The sequence below is a fragment of the Panthera tigris genome, chromosome C1 (assembly GCF_018350195.1).
Source record: "Panthera tigris isolate Pti1 chromosome C1, P.tigris_Pti1_mat1.1, whole genome shotgun sequence".
Lineage (NCBI taxonomy): Eukaryota > Metazoa > Chordata > Mammalia > Carnivora > Felidae > Panthera > Panthera tigris.
Genome location: NC_056667.1, coordinates 77,221,111 through 77,241,524, shown reverse-complemented (window position 1 = coordinate 77,241,524; position 20,414 = coordinate 77,221,111). Strand labels below are relative to the sequence as shown.

Below are 20,414 nucleotides of genomic sequence, written 5' to 3'. Positions count from 1 at the left end.
TGAAATTAAATTACGTCTGTATTTGGTTCCTGGTAAAATGAATACTTACATAAGATAAAATCCAATGAAATTAAAATACCTCTGTATTTGGTTCCTGGTAAAATAAATACTTACATAAAATAAAATAAAATAAAATAAAATAAAATAAAATAAGAATGATGAATGAGGTTCTAGAACAGGCAAAAGGACGAAAAACAATCAGAAAAGTAGTGGCTTGGGAGGGGTGGGGGTGGGGGGGGGTGGGAAATGACCAGGAGGGGTATGAGGAAACCTTCTTAGGTAATGTTAATATTCTATATTTTGATAGAGTTTAGGGTGACACAGGCATATTACTTGTCAAAACTCTGTTCACTTAAGATCTGAACATTTTATTGTATGTACATTTTACGTCAAAAGAAATTAAACTGAAAAATATTTGACACTAGTCAATTATACACACGTTGAAGTATGTAGGGGGAAATGTACTGATTTCTCAAATTTACTTGGAAATGCATCAGAAAATTAGATGGATTAATGGATCAACAGAGGAATGGATAGGTGATAAAACAAGTGTACAAAAATGTTAATGGTAAAATGGTAGAGAGTGACATACTGGTACTCACTTAAATTTATTTCATCTTTGCTATTTGTTTGAAAAAATTCATAATAAAGTACCGGGAAGAAATAGACACACACACAAAAGCAGAATGAATGTTTTTTATGCACAATAATCAAAAGAAGTGCTTTAATTTTAACCAATGTCTTGCCATAATTGGTACTTGCCTAACAATTGTACATAATTTGTTTAAAGTGGACAAGTATATAAGATACAATCTCAGAAGTAAAAAACAAAGCAATCGTACTTTCTAAGAAGGTAGACCTTATAAAATACATAACCAATAGGTTAAAGAACTCAAAAGATTAATTTTAGGCTTTGGGTCTATCACTAAGATATTTTCCTCTTCCCTGCTTGATTTTTAAGGCTATTTATGTGACATTTATCTGACAAAGTTGTTTTTTTTTTTTTTAACGTTTATTTATTTTTGAGACAGAGAGAGACTGAGCATGAATGGCGGAGGGTCACAGAGAGGGAGACACAGAATCTGAAACAGGCTCCAGGCTCCGAGCTGTCAGCACAGAGCCCGACGCGGGACTTGAACTCACGGACCGAGAGATCATGACCTGAGCCGAAGTCGGCCGCTTAACCGACTGAGCCACCCAGGCGCCCCATGACAAAGTTTTATATAACTAGCTGGGAATGAATTTCAGAGTAAACTGGGAATCTTGTGATTTAGAGAGGCATTTACTCTCTTTAGTAAAGACAGTTATTCTTTTTATTTTTTTTAATTTTCTTTAATGTTTATTTTTGAGAGAGAGAGAGAGACAGAACATGAGTGGGGAAGAGGCAGAGGGAGAGGGAGACACAGAATTTGAAGCAGGCTCCAGGGTCCGAGCTGTCAGCACAGAGTCCCACGTGAGGCTCGAACTCAGGAGCTGTGAGATCACGACCTGAGCCGAAGTTGGATGCTTACTGGACTTAAGAGATACTGTATTTGTTTGCAAATACAAAGTACCACGGGCTGGATGATGGGAAACAACAGAAATATATTCTCCCATAATTCTGGAGGGTTGAAGTCTGAGATCCTGATGTTGGCAGGGACATGCTGCAGGGGAGAATCTATCCATGCCTTTCTCTTAGCTTCTGGTTTGCCAACAATCCTTGGCATTCCTTATCTTGTGGACAGTTCATCTTACATCTCAATTATGTCTGCAAACACCTTATTTCCAAATAAGATGACATTTACAGATATGGGGATAGGGAGGTTAGGACTTGCATATACTTTTTTGGGAATACAATTTAATCCACAACAAATACCAACAATAATAAGTAAAATTATTATTATATTATTTTCATGGATCAAGTCTTGGCATTGCACCCCATTTTTAAAACCCATTAGAAAGGAGCTGAAATGTCCGTGGATTTAAATTTCTGCTTAAAAAAATTTTTTTTGCAAGATTGCAAACTTTATGTAAAAAAAATTTTTTTAAAGATTACCAAATTCAGGAGTAGGCTTTTACTTGACACAAATTGGAAAAACTTTTTCTTGCTTTGTGCTGATTATAGATATAGGGGAGGAAAAATAATTTTCTCTGTACCTTCCTGGGTTCCTAGTTGAGACCCTTGTAATGAAAGATTAACAAAAACAGAAGTTTATTAGCGTATATGCCTCATGTATTTATGAAAGATACCCAGGGAAAAATGAGTAACTCTGAAGTGGCTTAGAGTTTAGACTTAAATTTCATCTTAACAAGAAAAGAGGAGGGGGAAACATAGGCCCATTAGGGAAGAATAACTGATTTTTAGGAGAGGTGAATGAGCCCTTGGAAGAACAGATCTGAGGTATGACAGCTTGTGACAAAGGTTGTTAGGGTTTGGTGTTGGCTTCTCATCTCCTGTGACAAGGGTCAATCCTCCCTGGTTGATGAAACTCCTGGGGAGGGGATTTGTGACAAGTGAATTCCTATTAGAGGATCTGTCTTTAGGCACATATTAGTTCAGAGAAAACTTTTCCCTGAATTTGCTGTTTCCAAGTACATACAATCAAAATAATCAGTGTACCAAAGGGGTATATTTTAGGGTGGTATATTTTGCTACCCTTCATAGGATAAAGGGGGTAAACCTGAAAGAAGAGTGAAAAATAAGTTTGAATATAGTATACCGACTTATAATAAATGTATATTAAAATTAGCACAAGTGAAAATAATCACATTAACAGATTAAAGAAGGAAAACAACACGATCTTATCAATAGATGCAAAAAAAAAGCATTTGATATAATTCAATTTCCATTCATATATCAACTCTTAGTAAATAAGGAATAGAAGGTGTTATAGGCTGAATTGTGTAACCCCCTTACCCTGCAAAATTTGTATGTTGATGTCCTAACCCTCAGTACCTCATAATGTGACTGTATTTAGATAGAGCCTTAAAAGAGGTGATTAAGTTAAAATGAATCTGGGGTGCCTGGGTGGCTCAGTCGGTTAAGCGTCCAATTTCAGCTCGGGTCATGATCTCACAGTCTGTGAGTTCGAGCCCTGCGTCGGGCTCTGTCCTAATAGCCTGGAGCCTGCTTTGGATACTGTGTCTCCCTCTCTCTGCCCCTCCCCTGCTCATGCTCTGTCTCTCTCTGTCTCAAAAATAAATAAAAACGTTAAACAACATTTTTTAAGAAGTTAAAATGAGTCTGAAGAGAGCATATTGATGCAAACACTTTCAGAAAGTTTGGCGTTCTTTTCTTTTTCTTTCTTTTTTTTTTTGTATTTTTTTTTAATGTTTGTTTATTTTTGAGAGAGAGAGTGAGAGCATGAGCAGGGAAGGGCCAGAGAGAGAGGGAGACACAGAACTGGAAGCAGGCTCCCGGCTCTGAGCTGTCAGCACAGAGCCTGACGTGGGGCTCAAACCACAAATCATGAGATCATGACCTGAGCCGAAGTCAGACACAACCGACTGAGCCACCCGGGCGCCCCATATTTTCTAAAATTGAAATTTCACATACTCTACAACCCAGCAATTGCACTCTTAGATATATCCCCAAAAGAAACTCCAGCCCATTTACACCAAGAAACATGTAGAGAATGTTCCTAACAGTACAGTTAACAATAGCAGACACCAGGGAATAACTCATCTGCTGACAGGAGTGTGAATGAATAAACTGGCATATATACATACTGGCATATCATACAACAGATTCAGTGAAAAAATATATGTCCCAAAAGCTTATGACATGGTACTCTTTGAAGAAAATAATAAACAACTAAAAAGTACTTTTAGGAAATATTTATCATCTATCTGTTAAAACAAACCTATTAAAAAGAAAAGTAAGGAGGGGGCGCCTGGGTGGCCCAGTTGGTTAAGTGTCCGACTCTTGATTTCGGCTCAGGTCCTGATCTCACGGTTCAAGAAATCGAGCCCCTGTCAGCTCCGTGTTGGGGATGGAGACTACTTAAGATTCTCTCTCTCCCTCTCCCTCTGCCCCACCCCTGTGCACGCTGTCTCTCTCTCTCTCTCTCTCTCTCTCTCTCTCTCTCTCTCTCTCTCTCAAAAAGAAAGAAGGGGATGCCTGGGTGGCTCAGTCAGTTGAGCGTCTGACTTCAGCTCAGGTTATGATCTCACAGTTCGTGGGTTCAGGCACCATGCTGGGCTCTGTGCTGACAGCTCAGAGCCTGGAGCCTGCTTCAGATTCTGTGTCTCCCTCTCTCTCTGCCCCTCCTCCGGTCATACTCTGTCTCTCCCTGTCTCAAAAATAAACATTAAAAAAAAATTAAAAAAGAAAGAGCGAGAAAAGAAAGGCAATTATGGAGACAAGATTGAGGAGCAGGATTCCCCCTGGAGGGTGAGGTAGGGGATAGGAAGAAAGGTGTGCACAGACAGACAAAGTTAAGTGGTAGGTTTTATGTTGGGGCTGGGTTCATGGATGTTTATTTGCCTTGTTAAAACTAACTAGTTAGTTTATTGTTTAATAAAGGATGATCCAATGATGAGAGTATGTCATGAAACAAGGATTATTCTCAATCCAATTCTATGCACCTGACAGTCTTTAAATAAGCAAAAATAGCAAAAATTTAGCTTGTCATCCAAGGCTCTTCAGGTTTTCACCTACTTTTCCAGTTTTATTTCCCATTCATTCATTCATTTAATGTTGCCAAGGACCAGGGAGCAGCCCATAGACAAAGAGAAAGGTCCTCCATTTATAGAATATACCTTCCACAACTAGTACATTAAACATTTAGTGCTCTGTCAAAGTCCTTACTCTCTTCTTTATGTTTAAGATATTTGCCATACACATTCTCTCCTCACCATCAGACTCAGAGCAAGACCTAATGTGACCCGATGTCCCTTTCATTTTTTGCATCTCTTGTAGTGACTAACACTGTCTGCTTGGCATGAGTTCAACATTGTTTAATGAATGAAGATAACGGAAGAGTGGAGAAGTGAAAAGAAAAGAGAGAGGAAAGTGCACCCAAGTTAGCCTTGATTCTTGTCCTTCTCTGGGACGAATAAGATTTGGCTCTCAGCTCACTTTCCTCCTATAAAAAAAAAGAAATTTTTTTTATATTAGAGAGAGCGTGCGTGTGTGAATGGGGGAGGGGCAGAGAGAGATGGGGAGACATAATCCAAAGCAGTCTCCGGGCTCTGAGCTGTCAGCACAGAGCCCAATGTGGGGCTTGAACTCATGCACCCTGAGATCATGACCTGAGCCAAAGTTGGTCGGTCAACAGACTGAGCCACCCAGGCACCCGAAATATCTGTTTTTTAAAGTTTATTTATTTTGAGAGAGAGAGCAGTGCACAAGTGGGGTGGGGGCAGAAGGAGAGGGAAAGAGAGAATCCCAAGCAAGCTCCACACTGTCTGCATGGAGCCGGCCGAGAGACTCGATCTCATTAACCATAAGATCGTGACCTGAGCTAAAATTGAGTCAGACGCTTAACTGACTGAGCCCCCCAGGCACCCTTATAAGTGTTAAATATCTTATGTAACTGATTGAATACTGTACTAAAAGTGAAAACCCGGATAGTTGTATGGGTACAGTGTAGTTGTAGGTGTATTGGCTTTGTACCCTTGTGATTGTGTGGCTGAGTGGGAGCTTCGGCTCCCTGCCCAGCATCACGAGAGAGCATTGTACTGCATATCGATAGCCTGGGAAAAGATCACAATTCAAAATTCAAAGTGTGCTTTCTACTGGATGCATATCACCTTTACACCATTGAAAAACTGTAAATCAAACCATTGTAAGTAGAGTATCATCTCTCTATTGCGAAATGATCACCACAATAAGTCTAGTTAACAACCGTTACCATACATAGACACAGATTTTTTTTTCTTGTGATGAGTTTCTTCCAGTTCTAAAATTTTGTGAGTCTCTAATTCCAGGCACAGCTTCTTGACTTTTTTGGGTTCTGTCCTAGACCCAGGCCACCTCTCCTAGACCCTGCCCCCACCGTGTTCCCTGCCTCAGTTCCTGCAGCTCACAAAGCCCTTTCTCCCATGAACTGTGGCCTTGGCACCAGCTCCCCTTCAGCATTTATACATTGCTTTGTGTTGTCTTTTATGTGCATGCCTTTTATCTCCTTAGATGTCTTCTGAGTGCTTTTAAGGTTAGGGTCCTGTCTTGTGTGATCCAAACTGAACTTGCCAGGTCACCTACCTGTAGTGGACATTCAGTAAATATTTACTTTCTGCGTTGAAGAGTGTCTTCAGCATTTATGCACAATTGTTACCAAAGTTTGTGTTTTTTTGTTTTTTTTTTTTTTGAGGCAATCATGAGTAAAAATAACTCTGGCTTTCCTGACTTCACTTATTTCAGTGTAAAGATGTTATGCATTCTTCTTGTATCACCCTCCCTGTGAGTTCCCTTAAAAGAGCTGCTTGTATAAACGTTTTGAGAAATTTATGTTCTTACGGGAACCGTTTCTCCCCAGGCATTCCATTAAACTTGTCTGTCAGGTTATTTGGTATTTTATTTTGTTTGTCAGAGGGTTACTGGGAATGATTAGGTCATTCCACTACTCATAACCCTCCAATGCCTTCCTATTGGACTCAGGGATGCCAATGCCAAATGTGAATTTCTAACCATGGTCTCTACCAACCTGGCATCCCCACCACCCCCTTATTCTCTGCTCCACTGGCCTTGCTGTTCTTCAGTCATGTCAAACTTACACCATTTTCAGGATTTTGTACCTTCTGTTCCCTCGGAGTCAAATACTCTTGCCTCCCAAATTTTAGCATTTTTCTCCTTCACTTCCTTTAGGTTTCCTTTTTTTTTTTTATGTTTATTTTATTTATTTTGAGAGTGTGAGCACGAGCAGGGGAGGAGCAGAGAGAGAGAGAGAGAGAGAGAGAGAGAGAGAGAGAGAGAATGAATCCCAAGCAGGCTCCATGCTGTCAGCGCAGAGCCTGAAGCCAGACTCGATCCCGTGAACCATGAGATCATGACCGGAGTCAAAATCAAGAGTTGAACACTTAATCGACTGAGCCACCCAGGTGCCCCCACTCACTTTAGGTTTCCTGAAGAAAACCTGAGAGGCTTTTCCTGATAATGGTATCTGAAGTGGAACGTGTACTGCCTTGCCAGTCACTCTCTATTCCCCCTACTCTGTTTCTTCTCATACAACTCGTTATCAACTAACATATTTTATATTTATCCGTTGATTGCCTCTGCCACTATGATGTAAGCTCGGTTAAAAGCAGGAACTTTGTTTCATTGCCTGCTATAGCCCTGGCACAAGGCAGCACCTGATAACTACTCTCATGTTAAATGATTATATGCTGGGGTAAAAAAACCCAGATCTGACATGGAAAAAAATGTGGTATTAGGCAGGTTATAAATTTTAGTTCAAATAGATTACTGTTTTGTAATTATGTTTCTGATGATTATTTTTTCTGCTCCATTGGTGATACAACATAGAGTCAGAAAAAGTTGATGGGAGATTTGATAAGTTGAGTGGATTGGGTCAAAATTTCTAAAAATATTAACAAGGTTTATATCTTTAATTTGATCTTAATACCAGGAGCAAAATTAAAAATAACTTCATGTGGCCACTAGGTGGCAGGATATGCATATATACTTTGCAAATGGAGGCTTTTTTTTTTTTTTTTTTTCCCCTCAGGTTCACCTTTTGGGAGCAGTAATATTAATTAATTATTTGAGGAATACTTTATAGTAGGCAAAATACTTTCACAAACAATATCTCATGATGCCCCTGTGAAGTAGGCACGACAGATATTTTTCTGTTTATTATTTATTTATTTATTTTTAATTTTTAATATTTATTTTTGAGAGAGAGAGAGAGGGAGAGGGTGAGCAGGGGCGGGGCAGAGAGAGGGAGACACAGAATCCGAAGCAGGCTTCAGGCTCTGAGCTGTCAGCACAGAGCCGGATGTGGAGCTCAAACTCACAAACTGAGATCATGACGTGAGCCGGTCAGACGCTTAACCGACTGAGCTGCTCAGGTGCCGCTCTGTTTATTTTTAATCTGTTTTCTTTTTCAAGCAGGGAAACTGAGGCTCGAGTTTAAGGGATTTATCCAAGTAAAGAAGCTAAAACTGGAGCTAGAACTAGAACCCATGTCCTGGGCCTTGTAGTCCAGGCCTCTTTCCACAGTTTCACTCAAATTGAGGGAAATGACGTTCCTGGAAATTTGCTAGTCAGTCTAAATTTCCCATGGTGAAAGAGTCTGAAAATATAAATCCATTTTAGCTTTTAAAAAGGAAACAAACCAGGGGCTCAGCTGGTGGAGCATGTGACTCTTTGTCTCGGGGTTGTGAGCACAAGCCCCGTGTGGGGTGTAGAGATTACTTAAAAATAAAATCTTAAAAAAAAAAAAAAAGTAAACAAACCATAAATGCTTTCCAACCTCCCCTTTTGGCTTGGGATTGATCCCGAAATGCATCTTTTTGCATCTTCCCAAACTTCAAAGTATGTTCAGGGGGAAAAATAGTTTGAGTTATGAAGCTTACACACTATATCTGCAGACAGAGTCAGTGGGTAGCAGGGTGCCTAGTCACATGACTTCTTGTGCCTGACTCTTGGAAGTTTCTGTCTCTTAAATGGCTGAGTGCTTTCGGGTGTGTTTTCTGTGAAGAGCTGGCGTGTGCGATTCACATTAGTATTAATGAGAACCGCACATGCACTGAGCCCTGGATGGATCTGGAAGACCACTCGAGTGGAATAGCAGAAGCTATCACTTCAATTCATCCAATGATTGTTCTTAAGTTTTCTAAGTTGCTAAGTTTTCTGTCGGTATATTTTTAGCTTACATTTTTATTGGCAGAAACGTGATTTGACAATGTTCATTAATTGTACCTTGCTGCAGTGTGGTGTGGCATATTAGAGACAATTTAGGCTAGGAGGCTCAAGTCTTGGGTGTGATCCTTGTTTACCTGCTCACTTGGTTGTGAGACCTTCAGCAAGTGATTCAGGCCCCCTGAACTTCACTGAACTTTCACTTGTGTGAAAAATAATATAATAATACCTGCCTCACAGAGTTGGTACGGAGGTGAAATAAGATGATTATGGAAAGGTTTATAAACTAAAATCCCTGTAGGGGCGCTTGGCTGGATCAGTCAGCGGAGCATGCAATTCTTGATCTCAAGGTTTTAAGTTCGAGCCTTGTGTTGGGTGTAGAGATTACTTAAAAATAATAAGATCTTTGGGGCCGCCTGGCTCAGTCAGTTAAGTATCTGACTCTTGATTTCGGCTCAGGTCATGGTCTCACAGTTCCTGAGATTGAGCCCCGTGTCAGGCTGTGTGCTGACAGCATGGAGCCTGCTTGGGATTCTCTTCCCCTCTCTTTGCCCATCCCCTACTTGAATGCACTCTCTCTCTCTCAAAAATAAATAAAGAAACATTTAAAAATAAATAAATAAAATCTTAAATTATAAAATCTCTGTATGTAAGGTGACTGTTATTATCACAGAGTCATGGGAAAGCTTGTTTTTTTTTTAAGTTGGAGGTCCTGGGCTTTGTCATTACCTGCTGTTGACCTTGGGTTACTTTATTTAAATCGCCAAGCCTTCATTTTCTTGCTGGAAAAAAAAAAAAATGAAGTAACCAGCAACTCATTTAGTGAGGGCTTTCTCAGTTCCTGGCACTCTTCTGAGTTCCTTATATAATAACTAAATCTCTATAGCCACTTCTGAAGCAAATTTGTTAAATAAATTGATTGATTATTAAAATTTTGTCATTTTAGGGCTAAAGGAGGCTTTACATAGTATGGTCTAACCCCTTATTTTACACATAAAGAAAATAAACTGAGAGGTGAGGTAAAGTGCCCCGGGTCACATGGCTACTTGTGGACAGAACTGAGACTAGAAAATAGTCCCAGCTGGTTTCTGGGGCATTGCATTGTCTCAGTTCCTATAATGTCGATTCAAAGAAGCATAAAACAGAGAGTTACTCTTATACCTTTTAGTCCAGTTGGAGGCAAAGGTGAGAATCACTTAGAACAGTTTGTGCCACAAAGTAGCCAGAAGAAAACAGAGGTGGGAGAGAATAACATAGGTGGAGGTGATGTCAAGAGGGCTTCCTGGAGGAGGAGAGATTTCAAATGGTCTAGAAAAACAACCAAGATGCAGTAAGCAAAAGGAGGGAGTAGACATTCCTGAAGGAGAAAATGGCATGAATCAAAGTGGGAAGATAAGACAGAATCTGTAGAAGCTGGGGCTTCCCACTGAGAGTGGCCCATGAGCAGCATAAGTGGTAGGTGGTGACTAGAGGCCAGGGACCTGGAATGCCAGGCAAGTTTTGTTCTTAGTTCTATAAGCAACAGGAACCATTAATTAATCAGCTCAATCATTTGTTTAACAAATTACATATTGGGCGTCCACCATGTATTTAGCCAATCACTGGATATATAGTGCTGAATAGGAAGGGCTTGGTTCCTACCTCTGAGGGGTGCAGTGCCAAGAGATGGCGACTAAACTGGTAAATGAACTCCAAGTGGAGAAATGCTAAGGGGTCACGGATAGGGTGCTGTGTTAGAGGGTAGCCGAGAACACCTTACGCAGGGCAGCCAGAGGCAGCCTCTCTGGCCAGTTAGAAGGAGGCCCACATGGCTGGGCCTGTTCGCAGGAGAGGCTGGTGGATGGCTGGGTATGGGAGCAGGCACTAGATAATGCCACATTTTGTACTAAGTGCAAAGGGAGTTCTAAGTGCTTTGGAAGTTTCTAAGCATGTGAGTGATATGGTCTGATTTATATATTTAAAAAGCTGCTCTATAGGGAATGAACTCTGGAGGAGGGGGCCAAGAGTAGAAGAAGCCAGAGACCAGTGCTGCTAGGCAGCCATTGCAGAAATTCTCAAGAGACACAAAGTACCTTTAGTGGGGGTCATGGCAATAAAGCAGTGGAGCATAGCATCTTCATAGCAATGAGGAGAGATGGCTGAGAGATAAAAATTGAAGATGCATTCTCCAGGACTTATGGATGAATTGGCTGTGAGGGGTAATGGAGAATGTATTGGATTGAGTGGTGGCCCCCCAAAGATATATGGCCCCCCTCAGATTCCTCCCATCTCTGCCATAGCCTGGAAACTCACTGTCAGAGACTTCCTTCCCTCTCCCCCTGGTGTACTGCTGATAGAATCTAAACTGGCAGACTCTTTTCCAGAATGAGTAGAAAAGTGGAAGAAACCCCAGTGACACAGCAGATGGCTTTACTCTATGATGAGAGAAAATCTATTGCATGGAATTTGCAGCATTTTAAGGGATGAAGTTTCTACTTTCTCCAAGGTGATGGTTACATTTACTGGCCAGTTGATATTACCTTCTCTTGTCTCTGCTGCTCCCGTCCTCAGTTTAGCAGCAGGCCCCCTGTGATTCTCCTACAGCAGAAACACTACGAGAGAGCCCCACACCTAGCCCCACTGTCCCAGACCCTCCTGCGAGATCTGCTGCCAGAGTGAGGATTTCAGCATGCAAGCACACTTCTCACCCTTCAGTGTCCTTGGAGAAAAAACCATAAAGCTTTCCTTGATCTAACAACTGCCTGTGTTTCTGAGTTCATCTCCTCTTCCATCCCTATCAGCTTTGCATGTGAGATGCGGTTGCACTGACATTTCTCCAGCTCCCCGGGCACCCTCCTCACTGCTCCCTGAGTCTGGAATACTTTCTTTTCCCCCATATTCTCACTTTTTAGGGAAGCTAATAATACACCCACTTTATTAGGGAAGCTATCCTGACATCTCTCTCTTCCCACTACATCAAATCCCCTATTTTCAGCCTTATGGCGCTGTATACTGTTTCTGCCTAGTCCTTATGATAGTTGTGTGTAGATACGTTTAGGGTGTCTGTGTGTGTGTGTGTGTGTGTGTGTGTGTGTGTATAGTGTACATATATGAATATAGTGTACATATAGTTACTTATCAGTGTCCACTTATAAACATCAGTTCCCACACCCAACAGAAGAAGACACATTCTACATTCTTTCAGGCCCCAGGAGAAATGGTGTTGCTTTTGTGATATGCCTGTCAGCATACAGAGCCAACCCTCACCCGACACTCACACCTTAATCATATGCATGGTTATTTGGCAGTGTGTTTGGCTTCCCTAGAAGAATAAAGATGATAAACAAACTCAGTTACTTCAAATAAAAAGGAGAACACGGGGGCAAAACTTGATAGAATTACCAAAAAACATTAATCTAGGAGAAGAGTCAGTAACATGTCTCAAACATAGTTCTTTTGAATATTAAGTCTCCAAATAAATGACTCTAGTCTTCAGAGTGATGAAAATATGGTGTACATCTGTACATTTGTTTTCTCATGGCTTGTGTTTAATTATCCACAAAGAAAAATAATTCACAAAATATTTCATGTTCTTCTCTTTTAACTGCCAAAATAGGAACTTCTGAGGCTGACAGAATTGGTTGCGATCCCTTTGAAAGTTTTATTAATGTAGACAGAGTATGTTTTTAATCTTTTGTATTTTGATGATGAAAATGTATTTTCTATGATTCGTTCATGCTTGCTTCTACCATATTTTAAGTAAACAAGGAGTCAGCAGTTTTGCTTTGTAAAACATATTGGGCTTTTTTTTAATGCAGAGCTAAGATGATTAATGAACAAACTAAATATTAAATCAGAGGACTCTACTTTGTCTAGGACGGAAAGGAAGTCTTCAGATTCTTTGAGAGATTAGTATCTACATTCATTTAATATAAACATCAGAGACATTCCACTGTGAGCATATTTCTTTCCTCTAAAAAATAATGCTGTATGGATGCTGTGTTTTCTGGGTATTTGTAGATGTAGAAATATAAATAAATGAAAGTGCTTACTTTTTGGTTTCAATTGATATTTTGGGTGGGCAGTTGAAATTTAAAGCAACAAGTGTTTTTAGTAGAGTACAAAACATATTAGTACTCTTAAACTAGTACTATTAGTTTTAAATATATAAGTGTGCATGAGAAAATATTGAGTACTGCAGCTAATCTTTTATCATAATTGTCGTTGTTATTCATATTTTTCAAAGCTTCATTCCAGTTTCACAGATCTCATTGTTTGGGGTGTGTTCGAAGTGTTTGGAGCATAAACAGCTGGCTGCTTATCAGTAGATGCCTGAACAGAAAAACAAGATGTCTTCTCTTTGAGATGAATCTGTAAAAAGAGTTTATCTCAAACAAAATAGAATTTTGGGGTTAACAGTCTCAAAATTGACTTATAGTTTTACTGCAATGCCCAAACAAGAAGGTGCTTTAGCAAAAATAGAGGTCAAAACATTTTATTGAAATAAGGTAATCTCTTTTTTTTTAATAAAAAAGTTTATTTTTTAATTAGTGATTTTGACCTTGTAGAGTTAAAGCCTCAGATCCTCATTTTTTTTTTCTTGTTATTGTTAAAATTGCACTATAATCTATACAAAACAAACAAAAAAACCCTAGTACTTGACTGGATCCTGCTTGTGTTACCAGATTTTACAGAGACGTGAACCCTCTTGCCTAACATATCTATCATTTAAGGGTTGAAAAGAATGCTTAGTAATGGGAAGTTGCCCAACAACTTGTAAACATCAGGTGATCTGAGATAGGAGCCCTGACTGCATATCATAAAGAACCGTTTTCCATCATCCTTTTGTTCACTAATTGAGCAAGTATTATAGGGCTTCCCACATACCAGGCACAGTTCAACATGTTGAGGACACAGAAGTGAGCTAAAGAGATGGTTTTGGGTAGCTTTTATGTTGGTAGGTGGAAGTGAAATGCTTAACATTTAACCACATCTTAATCTAAGTATAAATAACATGCTATCAAAATGCTCTTGAGATCATTATAGATTGAGTCCAAGAACACCTATAGAATAAATATATCATGATATATTATTTTTCTTGATTTTAAAAAAGTATGAAAGTTCTTCACATTAGCTCATAGTTTACTGTATACAAGTGATTGCTTTCTCTATGATTAAATCTATATACATCTCCATAGAAAATTCTGCTTTTCTCTGTAGGAGAGCCAAAAAGTTTAAGATTACTCAGCTAGCTAGTGGCAGAGCTGGTAACAGATTTTGCTGTTTTATTTGCTATCCCTTGATCTAATTAGTCACTTTATCTTCAATTTAGAACCTTGCCAGAGCGATCTGTTCTGGATTGGAGAGTGAGAACTGACATTTATAAAGTATTTGCTATGAGCCAGTACTTGACATATATGGAGAGGCAGGTCTTATCAGACATAATTCACAAAAGAGAAGACTTTTCTGAACAGATAAATAAACAATAAGTAACAAGACTGAAGTTTGGACATAGTTCCTCAGCTTTCCTCTGTGCCAGGCTACAGCGGAGTGAAAACCATACATCTCTTTACATTTAGATTGCCTTTTGAATCCAAAGTAGGGATAATAATCAACATTTAAATTCATGTCTGACAACAAGTTCTAATGATAATTGACATGTAATAGCACTTATTGTGCTGGGTACTTTACATGGAGTGTGTCATTTCATCTTCACGGCAATAATTACTAACCCCCAATTATGGCTGAGGAAACTGAGCTTCAGAGAGATTCAGTGGCCTGTGGTCACAGAATTAGCAGATCCAGGACTCAAACTTGACATTGTTGTTGGGCTAGAGCCCAGACTTCTAACCTATTTTTTCAATGAATGTCACCAAAAGGAAGTGGTGAGGGGGAGGGGCAAATGAGGGAACACTGCTTAATCTAGGACAACATCCCACATGATCAGAGAACCTCTTCCCTAGTAGCCAGGTCCCTAGTAGGATGCACACCGAAGTGGGCTGTCCCTCTCTTTCCCCTTGGATTCACTGATCTAACTCAAGGGGACCTAAAGGAAGGAAACTTTGGGGTACCGGTAGCTCTGTTGGTTGAGCGTCTGACTCTTGCTTTGGGCTCAGGTCGTGATCCATCCCAAGGTCACAGCATCAAGCCCCAAGTGGGCTCTGCACTGCGCATGGAGCCTGCTTGGGATTCTCTCTCTCCCTCTGCCCCTCTCCTGCTTGTGCTCTCTCTCTCTCTTAAAAAAATAATATCCCTTAAAGAAAGAAAGAAACAAAAAAGAAAGGAAACTTCAGCTGGAGACTTGTTGACTTGCTGTTGCAAGTTGGGGCAGATGGGGTGAGGGTCTGCAGTGGGTTTACATGGAAGGTAACAGAAAGCAGTAGTTCTCTGCTTGAGCCCTGAGCATTTCCTGAAGGCGCCAGTGAAAGAACAGAATGGTTTCCTCATACTCATTCAGCAAAATAGGGGTTGGCAGCATAAATGCTGGCTAAAAATGCGTGTTGGGAACAGTATCTTCCCTTTTTTTGGAACTTTTTGGGGCTTTTAGTCATTCACTTAAGGAATGCTATCTGAACACCTAGGCATAAGTGGCTGTATGCTAGACAAAGTGGCAGACCCGAAGGCATACTTTAAGGGACATGTGTAAGTGAAAAGAAGGAGCTACAACAGAGTGAATCTTAATCCAAATCTAAATGGATTGAAAAATCTGAATCAAAAATGAAAGAGTTTACAATGAAATTAGAATGTTAAGGAAAGAAACTCCATAATTCAAACACAGATCTAACATGGAATTATACAGAGTAGAATAAATATCTGTCTTAATTGTATTGAGTGAATAAGCTGTCCAGTCTACCTTTCACATTTGGTTGTATAGACATCATGACAAAAGGCTGGTGGTGTTACACTATACCCTATTTAGGTAAATTGAAATGGTACAGATAAGGTACCAAAACTGTCAGGACAGAAGTTAGGAAATAGTTTTTTTTTTTTAAGTTTTTATTTATTTTTGAGAGAGAGCACAAGAAGGGGAGGGGCAGAGAGAGAAAGACACATAGAATCCGAAGCAGGCTCCAGTCTCTGATCTCTCAGCAGAGTCCAACGCGGGGCTCAAACTCACGGGCCATGAGATCATGACCTGAGCCAAAGTCAGATGTTTAACCGACTAAGCCACCCAGGCATTCCTAACTTAGTAAATATTTTGAGAATAGTTGAGGAAAAATTAGATTTTCATAAAGTGATACTAGTAACTTACCATGTATGATAGGGTGTACACTGTCCATTGACCTTCAAAAGGGCTCTGGAGATAAACCAAAAAAAAAAAAAGAAAAGAAAAGAAAAGAAAAGTCTTGATGTTCAGCTTACGAGTTGCAAAAGCTTCCTCATTGCAATATTTCATTTCTGGGATGCCAGTTTATTACATATTAATTAGTAAGTTGATGTTTGGATATGATACCTTCCATATGGGATTTTTAATGTAATGTGTTGGTGATTTAGGGAGACACTGTGCACTAGATTGATAATAAGGCATCAAATTTTGGGTGTGTCACTCTTGGGAGGGTGTCTTCAGATGGCTCATCTCATTCTTTTTCATGTTTCCATTGCAAAGGGTGGCTGTTTTTTCAAACCTCTTCCCCATATTCTGTGACTATTCCCTATTTGGATTGTATCAGAGAGTTTATATATATATAGCATGGATTTCTTTTTGATTTTTAGAAAAGTTGTATTATGGGGCTTATGTAAATATTTTCCTTTTTTCCTCCCTGATCATAAACTTGCCCTCACTCCTGGATTTGGAATGTAACCAAGCTGAAAGATGAGATCATGTTTGTAGAGCAGAGTGAGGTCTCAGCAAGAATCTTCTAATTTGAAAGGCATCAGTATTTTATGAACTTGCTTACTGAAATGCTGGGGAATGAAATCAGGAGTTTAAAAGTTATTTTCATCAATGGGGCTAAACGAAGAAAATAGAGTTTTCCTTTTTGCACTTTGCATTCACAGTAACTTATTTTCCCTTGCAAAAAGAATTGTACTGTTTCACTTAGAAAAATGGACTCAACAGTCATCTGCTAATGCAAGTAATGCTAATGTCTTCTTTTTGTTTTATTTTTGGTATTATGTAAATCGGTTATAGAATGGTAACTCTTTTGTTCTTATTTTGAAGTTCGCAAAATTTTAGACTATTATTTATTAATATCCCAATGTCCTTTTTTTTATATGGAGGCATATTTCCTTTGTTTCTTTTTCATTAATTGTATGTGATTATTATTTATTAATAGTATTATTTGCTTTTGCAATATGGAAAAATAATTTCCTTTTTTTCCATGTAATCACACACATACTATACTGCTTAGGATACAGAACACATGAGGATAACAAGTTCTTTTTTTTTTTTTTTTTTTTGCAGATGTTTACCACATGTGGAGCTTAGCGTGAAGCTAAGTCATGAGTCAAGCATGTCCCATCCCAATGCCCTTTGAAACATTTTTATGTGGTTCCATGAAATAGTGTATATTTTAATAGATGCCGTGATGGCCTTGCTCAGGTCCTTGTTTTCAGACAATCCAATTCAGACTATCTGCTGTGGGTATCTCTTGCTTTACCATCCTCCTTTGTCAGGAATCAGATCTTGATTTTCTTTTGGGAATCTCCTCTCCCCAGGCCATGTGGTCCCAGTCAGATGACCGCAGTGCCCCACCTACTCTGAACTAATAAGAATCTTCTCTAAGATTTGTTTCTCTCCGATCTATAGCTGCCAGGAGAGAGAGGAGCTCCTTTTACTCTGTGCTGTCAAGCTGAAAGAACCACATAAGCCTGCAGCTTATGGTCCTAACCCCAGGCTTCATGGAAGAAGCTCTCTGCAGAATGATGCCAACACACGGAGGGAGCCAGAGCTCTGGCAACATTTACCACCATCTGAAGCTAAACCAACCCTTCAACTTTCCAGTTGCTGGAGCCAATACATTCCCTTTTTCTTAAGCTAATTTGAGTGTCATTTCTATCACTTTCAACCAAAAGAGCTTTGAATATTGCTTTCCATCTAGAGGTGAGAATGATCAACTCAGTACAAGCAAAAGTAACTCGTCAACAGTTGTGAGTAATAGAAAATCTTATCAAAATTTCTTTTGGAAAAGTATTAAGTTTTTGTTGGTTTGGAATACTAAATTTAGAAAGCTCAAATAACTAACATTTTCATGTACCCTAGAGACAAGTGTTAAGTAAACTGACCCTAAGGATTATTCAAATATGTAATTCTAAGTTATGTCAGAGTGTCATTACAGATTCAGCTTAATCACCTATATCTTCAGCCTTAATAGGATTATTCTATAGGAATTGATGCCAAGAGAAATGATCGGAAGGCTCTGTGCTAATAACAGTTACAATGTATTGGCACATTCTATGTGCCAGGAAGTGTGCAAAGCCTGTCATTGTTTTACATTTAATTCTCACAGAAATTCTAAAAGGTAGATGTTATTATTTCCCTTTTACAGATAAGGAATCAGGGTCAGCAGTATGCCCAAGTTCACACAGCCAGCAAGTAGGAGAACCAACATCTAAGCCTGTATCTTTCTAATTTCAAAACATAGGCTTTTACCACTGTTCTCTCTTTAAGTTTCCAAACTTCGTAAGAATTCATTCAATTATCAAAATTTCCAGCATATTTTGGAGATATTCCTGGCTCCTAGTGGATATATCTATATCCATATACAATTATATAATATGTAATATATGTACTTCCCAGTAGATATTTCTTATGAACTTATATGTATATGAATATATGTATGCTTTTTATACCTACTATGAGCCAAGTTTAAGAATTTATAATTCACATGAGAGTCCTATTTCAAACCTCTTATGGGTAAATCACAATTTGGCATCAGCAATTCAATATCTGAATTTTATTTATTTTTATTTTTTATTTTATTTTATCTTAGTATTGATTGATTGTATGATATCTGAATTTTAAATTCTTTCTCTTATGAGAGAAAGAGGCCTAGGCTGGCATAGAAAAAAAAAAGTGAACTAACCAATCCGTTAGACTTTTAGCAGAACCTTGGGGTTGCTGTTGTTTCCAGAATTGCACAAACCCTCAGTAATTTTGGAAGCCTTGGAAGGCATCTCTGCTGATCTATGAGATTCTAGGCATAGCAGGCAGGAAGGGAGTGGAAAGCATGGCACTGGTCCTCATCTACAAACTTCTTCTTTCATAAGCCAAGTCTCTTGTGTGGGTGTGGGCTGCTGACCCCTGTCATCTGGATGTGTGACAATAACTTGTTTTCATGTTGACTCTTCATAACCGGGAGCTGTATTGGCATTGCATGTTTGCTTTAACTTCCCACACAGAGACTAAGTCCAAAATGTAATTAATTGAGCCCTTATTTGAAAAAAGAAAAAAAAATGTTCTGTGTATTTAGAGACCCCAAAATGATGTGAAAAAATATTTTCAAAACTAAACTAATCCAAATAGAACTATGTTTTCTCATGGAGGAGTGAAAAGAGGGATTTGGAGAGAGAACACCTGGCTTTGAGTTTCAGCTAACCACTCATATATATGGTTTTGGACAGATAATTTGTACCTCAGTTTTTCTTTTTCTTTTTTTTTTTTAAGTTTATTTATTTTGAGAGAGAGAGAGAGAGAGAGAGAGAGAGCATGAGCAGGGGGAGGGGCAGAGAAAGAGGGAGAGAGAGAATATAAGCAGGCTCTGCACTGACAGTGCAGAGCCCAACCCGGGGCTCAAATTCACAAACCATGAGATCATGACCTGAGCCAAAATCAAGAGTCGGACACTTAACTAAAGCACTAATATTATAATAGGCCCTCCTACTATTGATAGGAAAACTTCTTAGAAATCTCTGAAGTATCAGAGAAACACACACCATTCATTCTCATATGTTTATTTCCATAGAATTTCAAAAACAGTTGAAAAAGTCAGCTTAATATCTTTAAACTTATTATAATGCAGTATATCATAGTGTTTGTAATGTTCAAATGTATACAATGCTATTATCTGAACAAATAGCTGACTAAAAACAAATTCAATTTCTTACTATTTTAATTATATAAAAGATCAAGCAATTGCAAAAATGATTCACTTGTTTCATTCTGATTTTTAAATATAGTTTACCTTAATGTATATTTGTAATTTTGGTTCTTACTGTGATTTCCTTTCATATTGGAGAAACTACTTATTTTTCTTTGGAGACCACTTGTCTGTGTTCCAGGTAATTAAAATATTTGGACTGGGGCGCCTGGGTGGCTCAGTCGGTTAAGCGTCCGACTTCAGCTCAGGTCACGATCTCGCGGTCTGTGAGTTCGAGCCCCATGTCAGGCTCTGGGCTGATGGCTCAGAGCCTGGAGCCTGCTTCCGATTCTGTGTCTCCCTCTCTCTCTGCCCCTCCCCCGTTCATGCTCTGTCTCTCTCTGTCTCAAAAATAAATAAACGTTAAAAAAAAATTAAAAAGAAAAATTTGGATTAATGAAGAGTTGTTATATTTTTTTCATAAAATAAAAGCCAATAAAAATACACATAATAACTACATAAGACTGTAAAAAACAACAACAACAACAACCAGAAAATAAGTGTTGTGAGGATGTGGAGAAAACCCTTGTGCTCTGTTGGTAGGAATGTAAAATGGTGTACCCACTGTGGAAAAC

At 39.0% G+C, this 20,414-nt stretch overlaps 1 long non-coding RNA gene across 1 annotated transcript in view; it reads left to right on the top strand.

The window, feature by feature from the left end:
• Positions 1–17,742, top strand: part of LOC122241516 — a 33,821-nt gene extending 16,079 nt beyond the window's left edge. The window contains exon 2 of the long non-coding RNA XR_006221697.1: positions 17,511–17,742. This is a non-coding gene — a long non-coding RNA (uncharacterized LOC122241516). The remainder of the gene's footprint in view (positions 1–17,510) is intronic.
• The last annotated feature ends 2,672 nt before the right edge of the window (positions 17,743–20,414 follow it).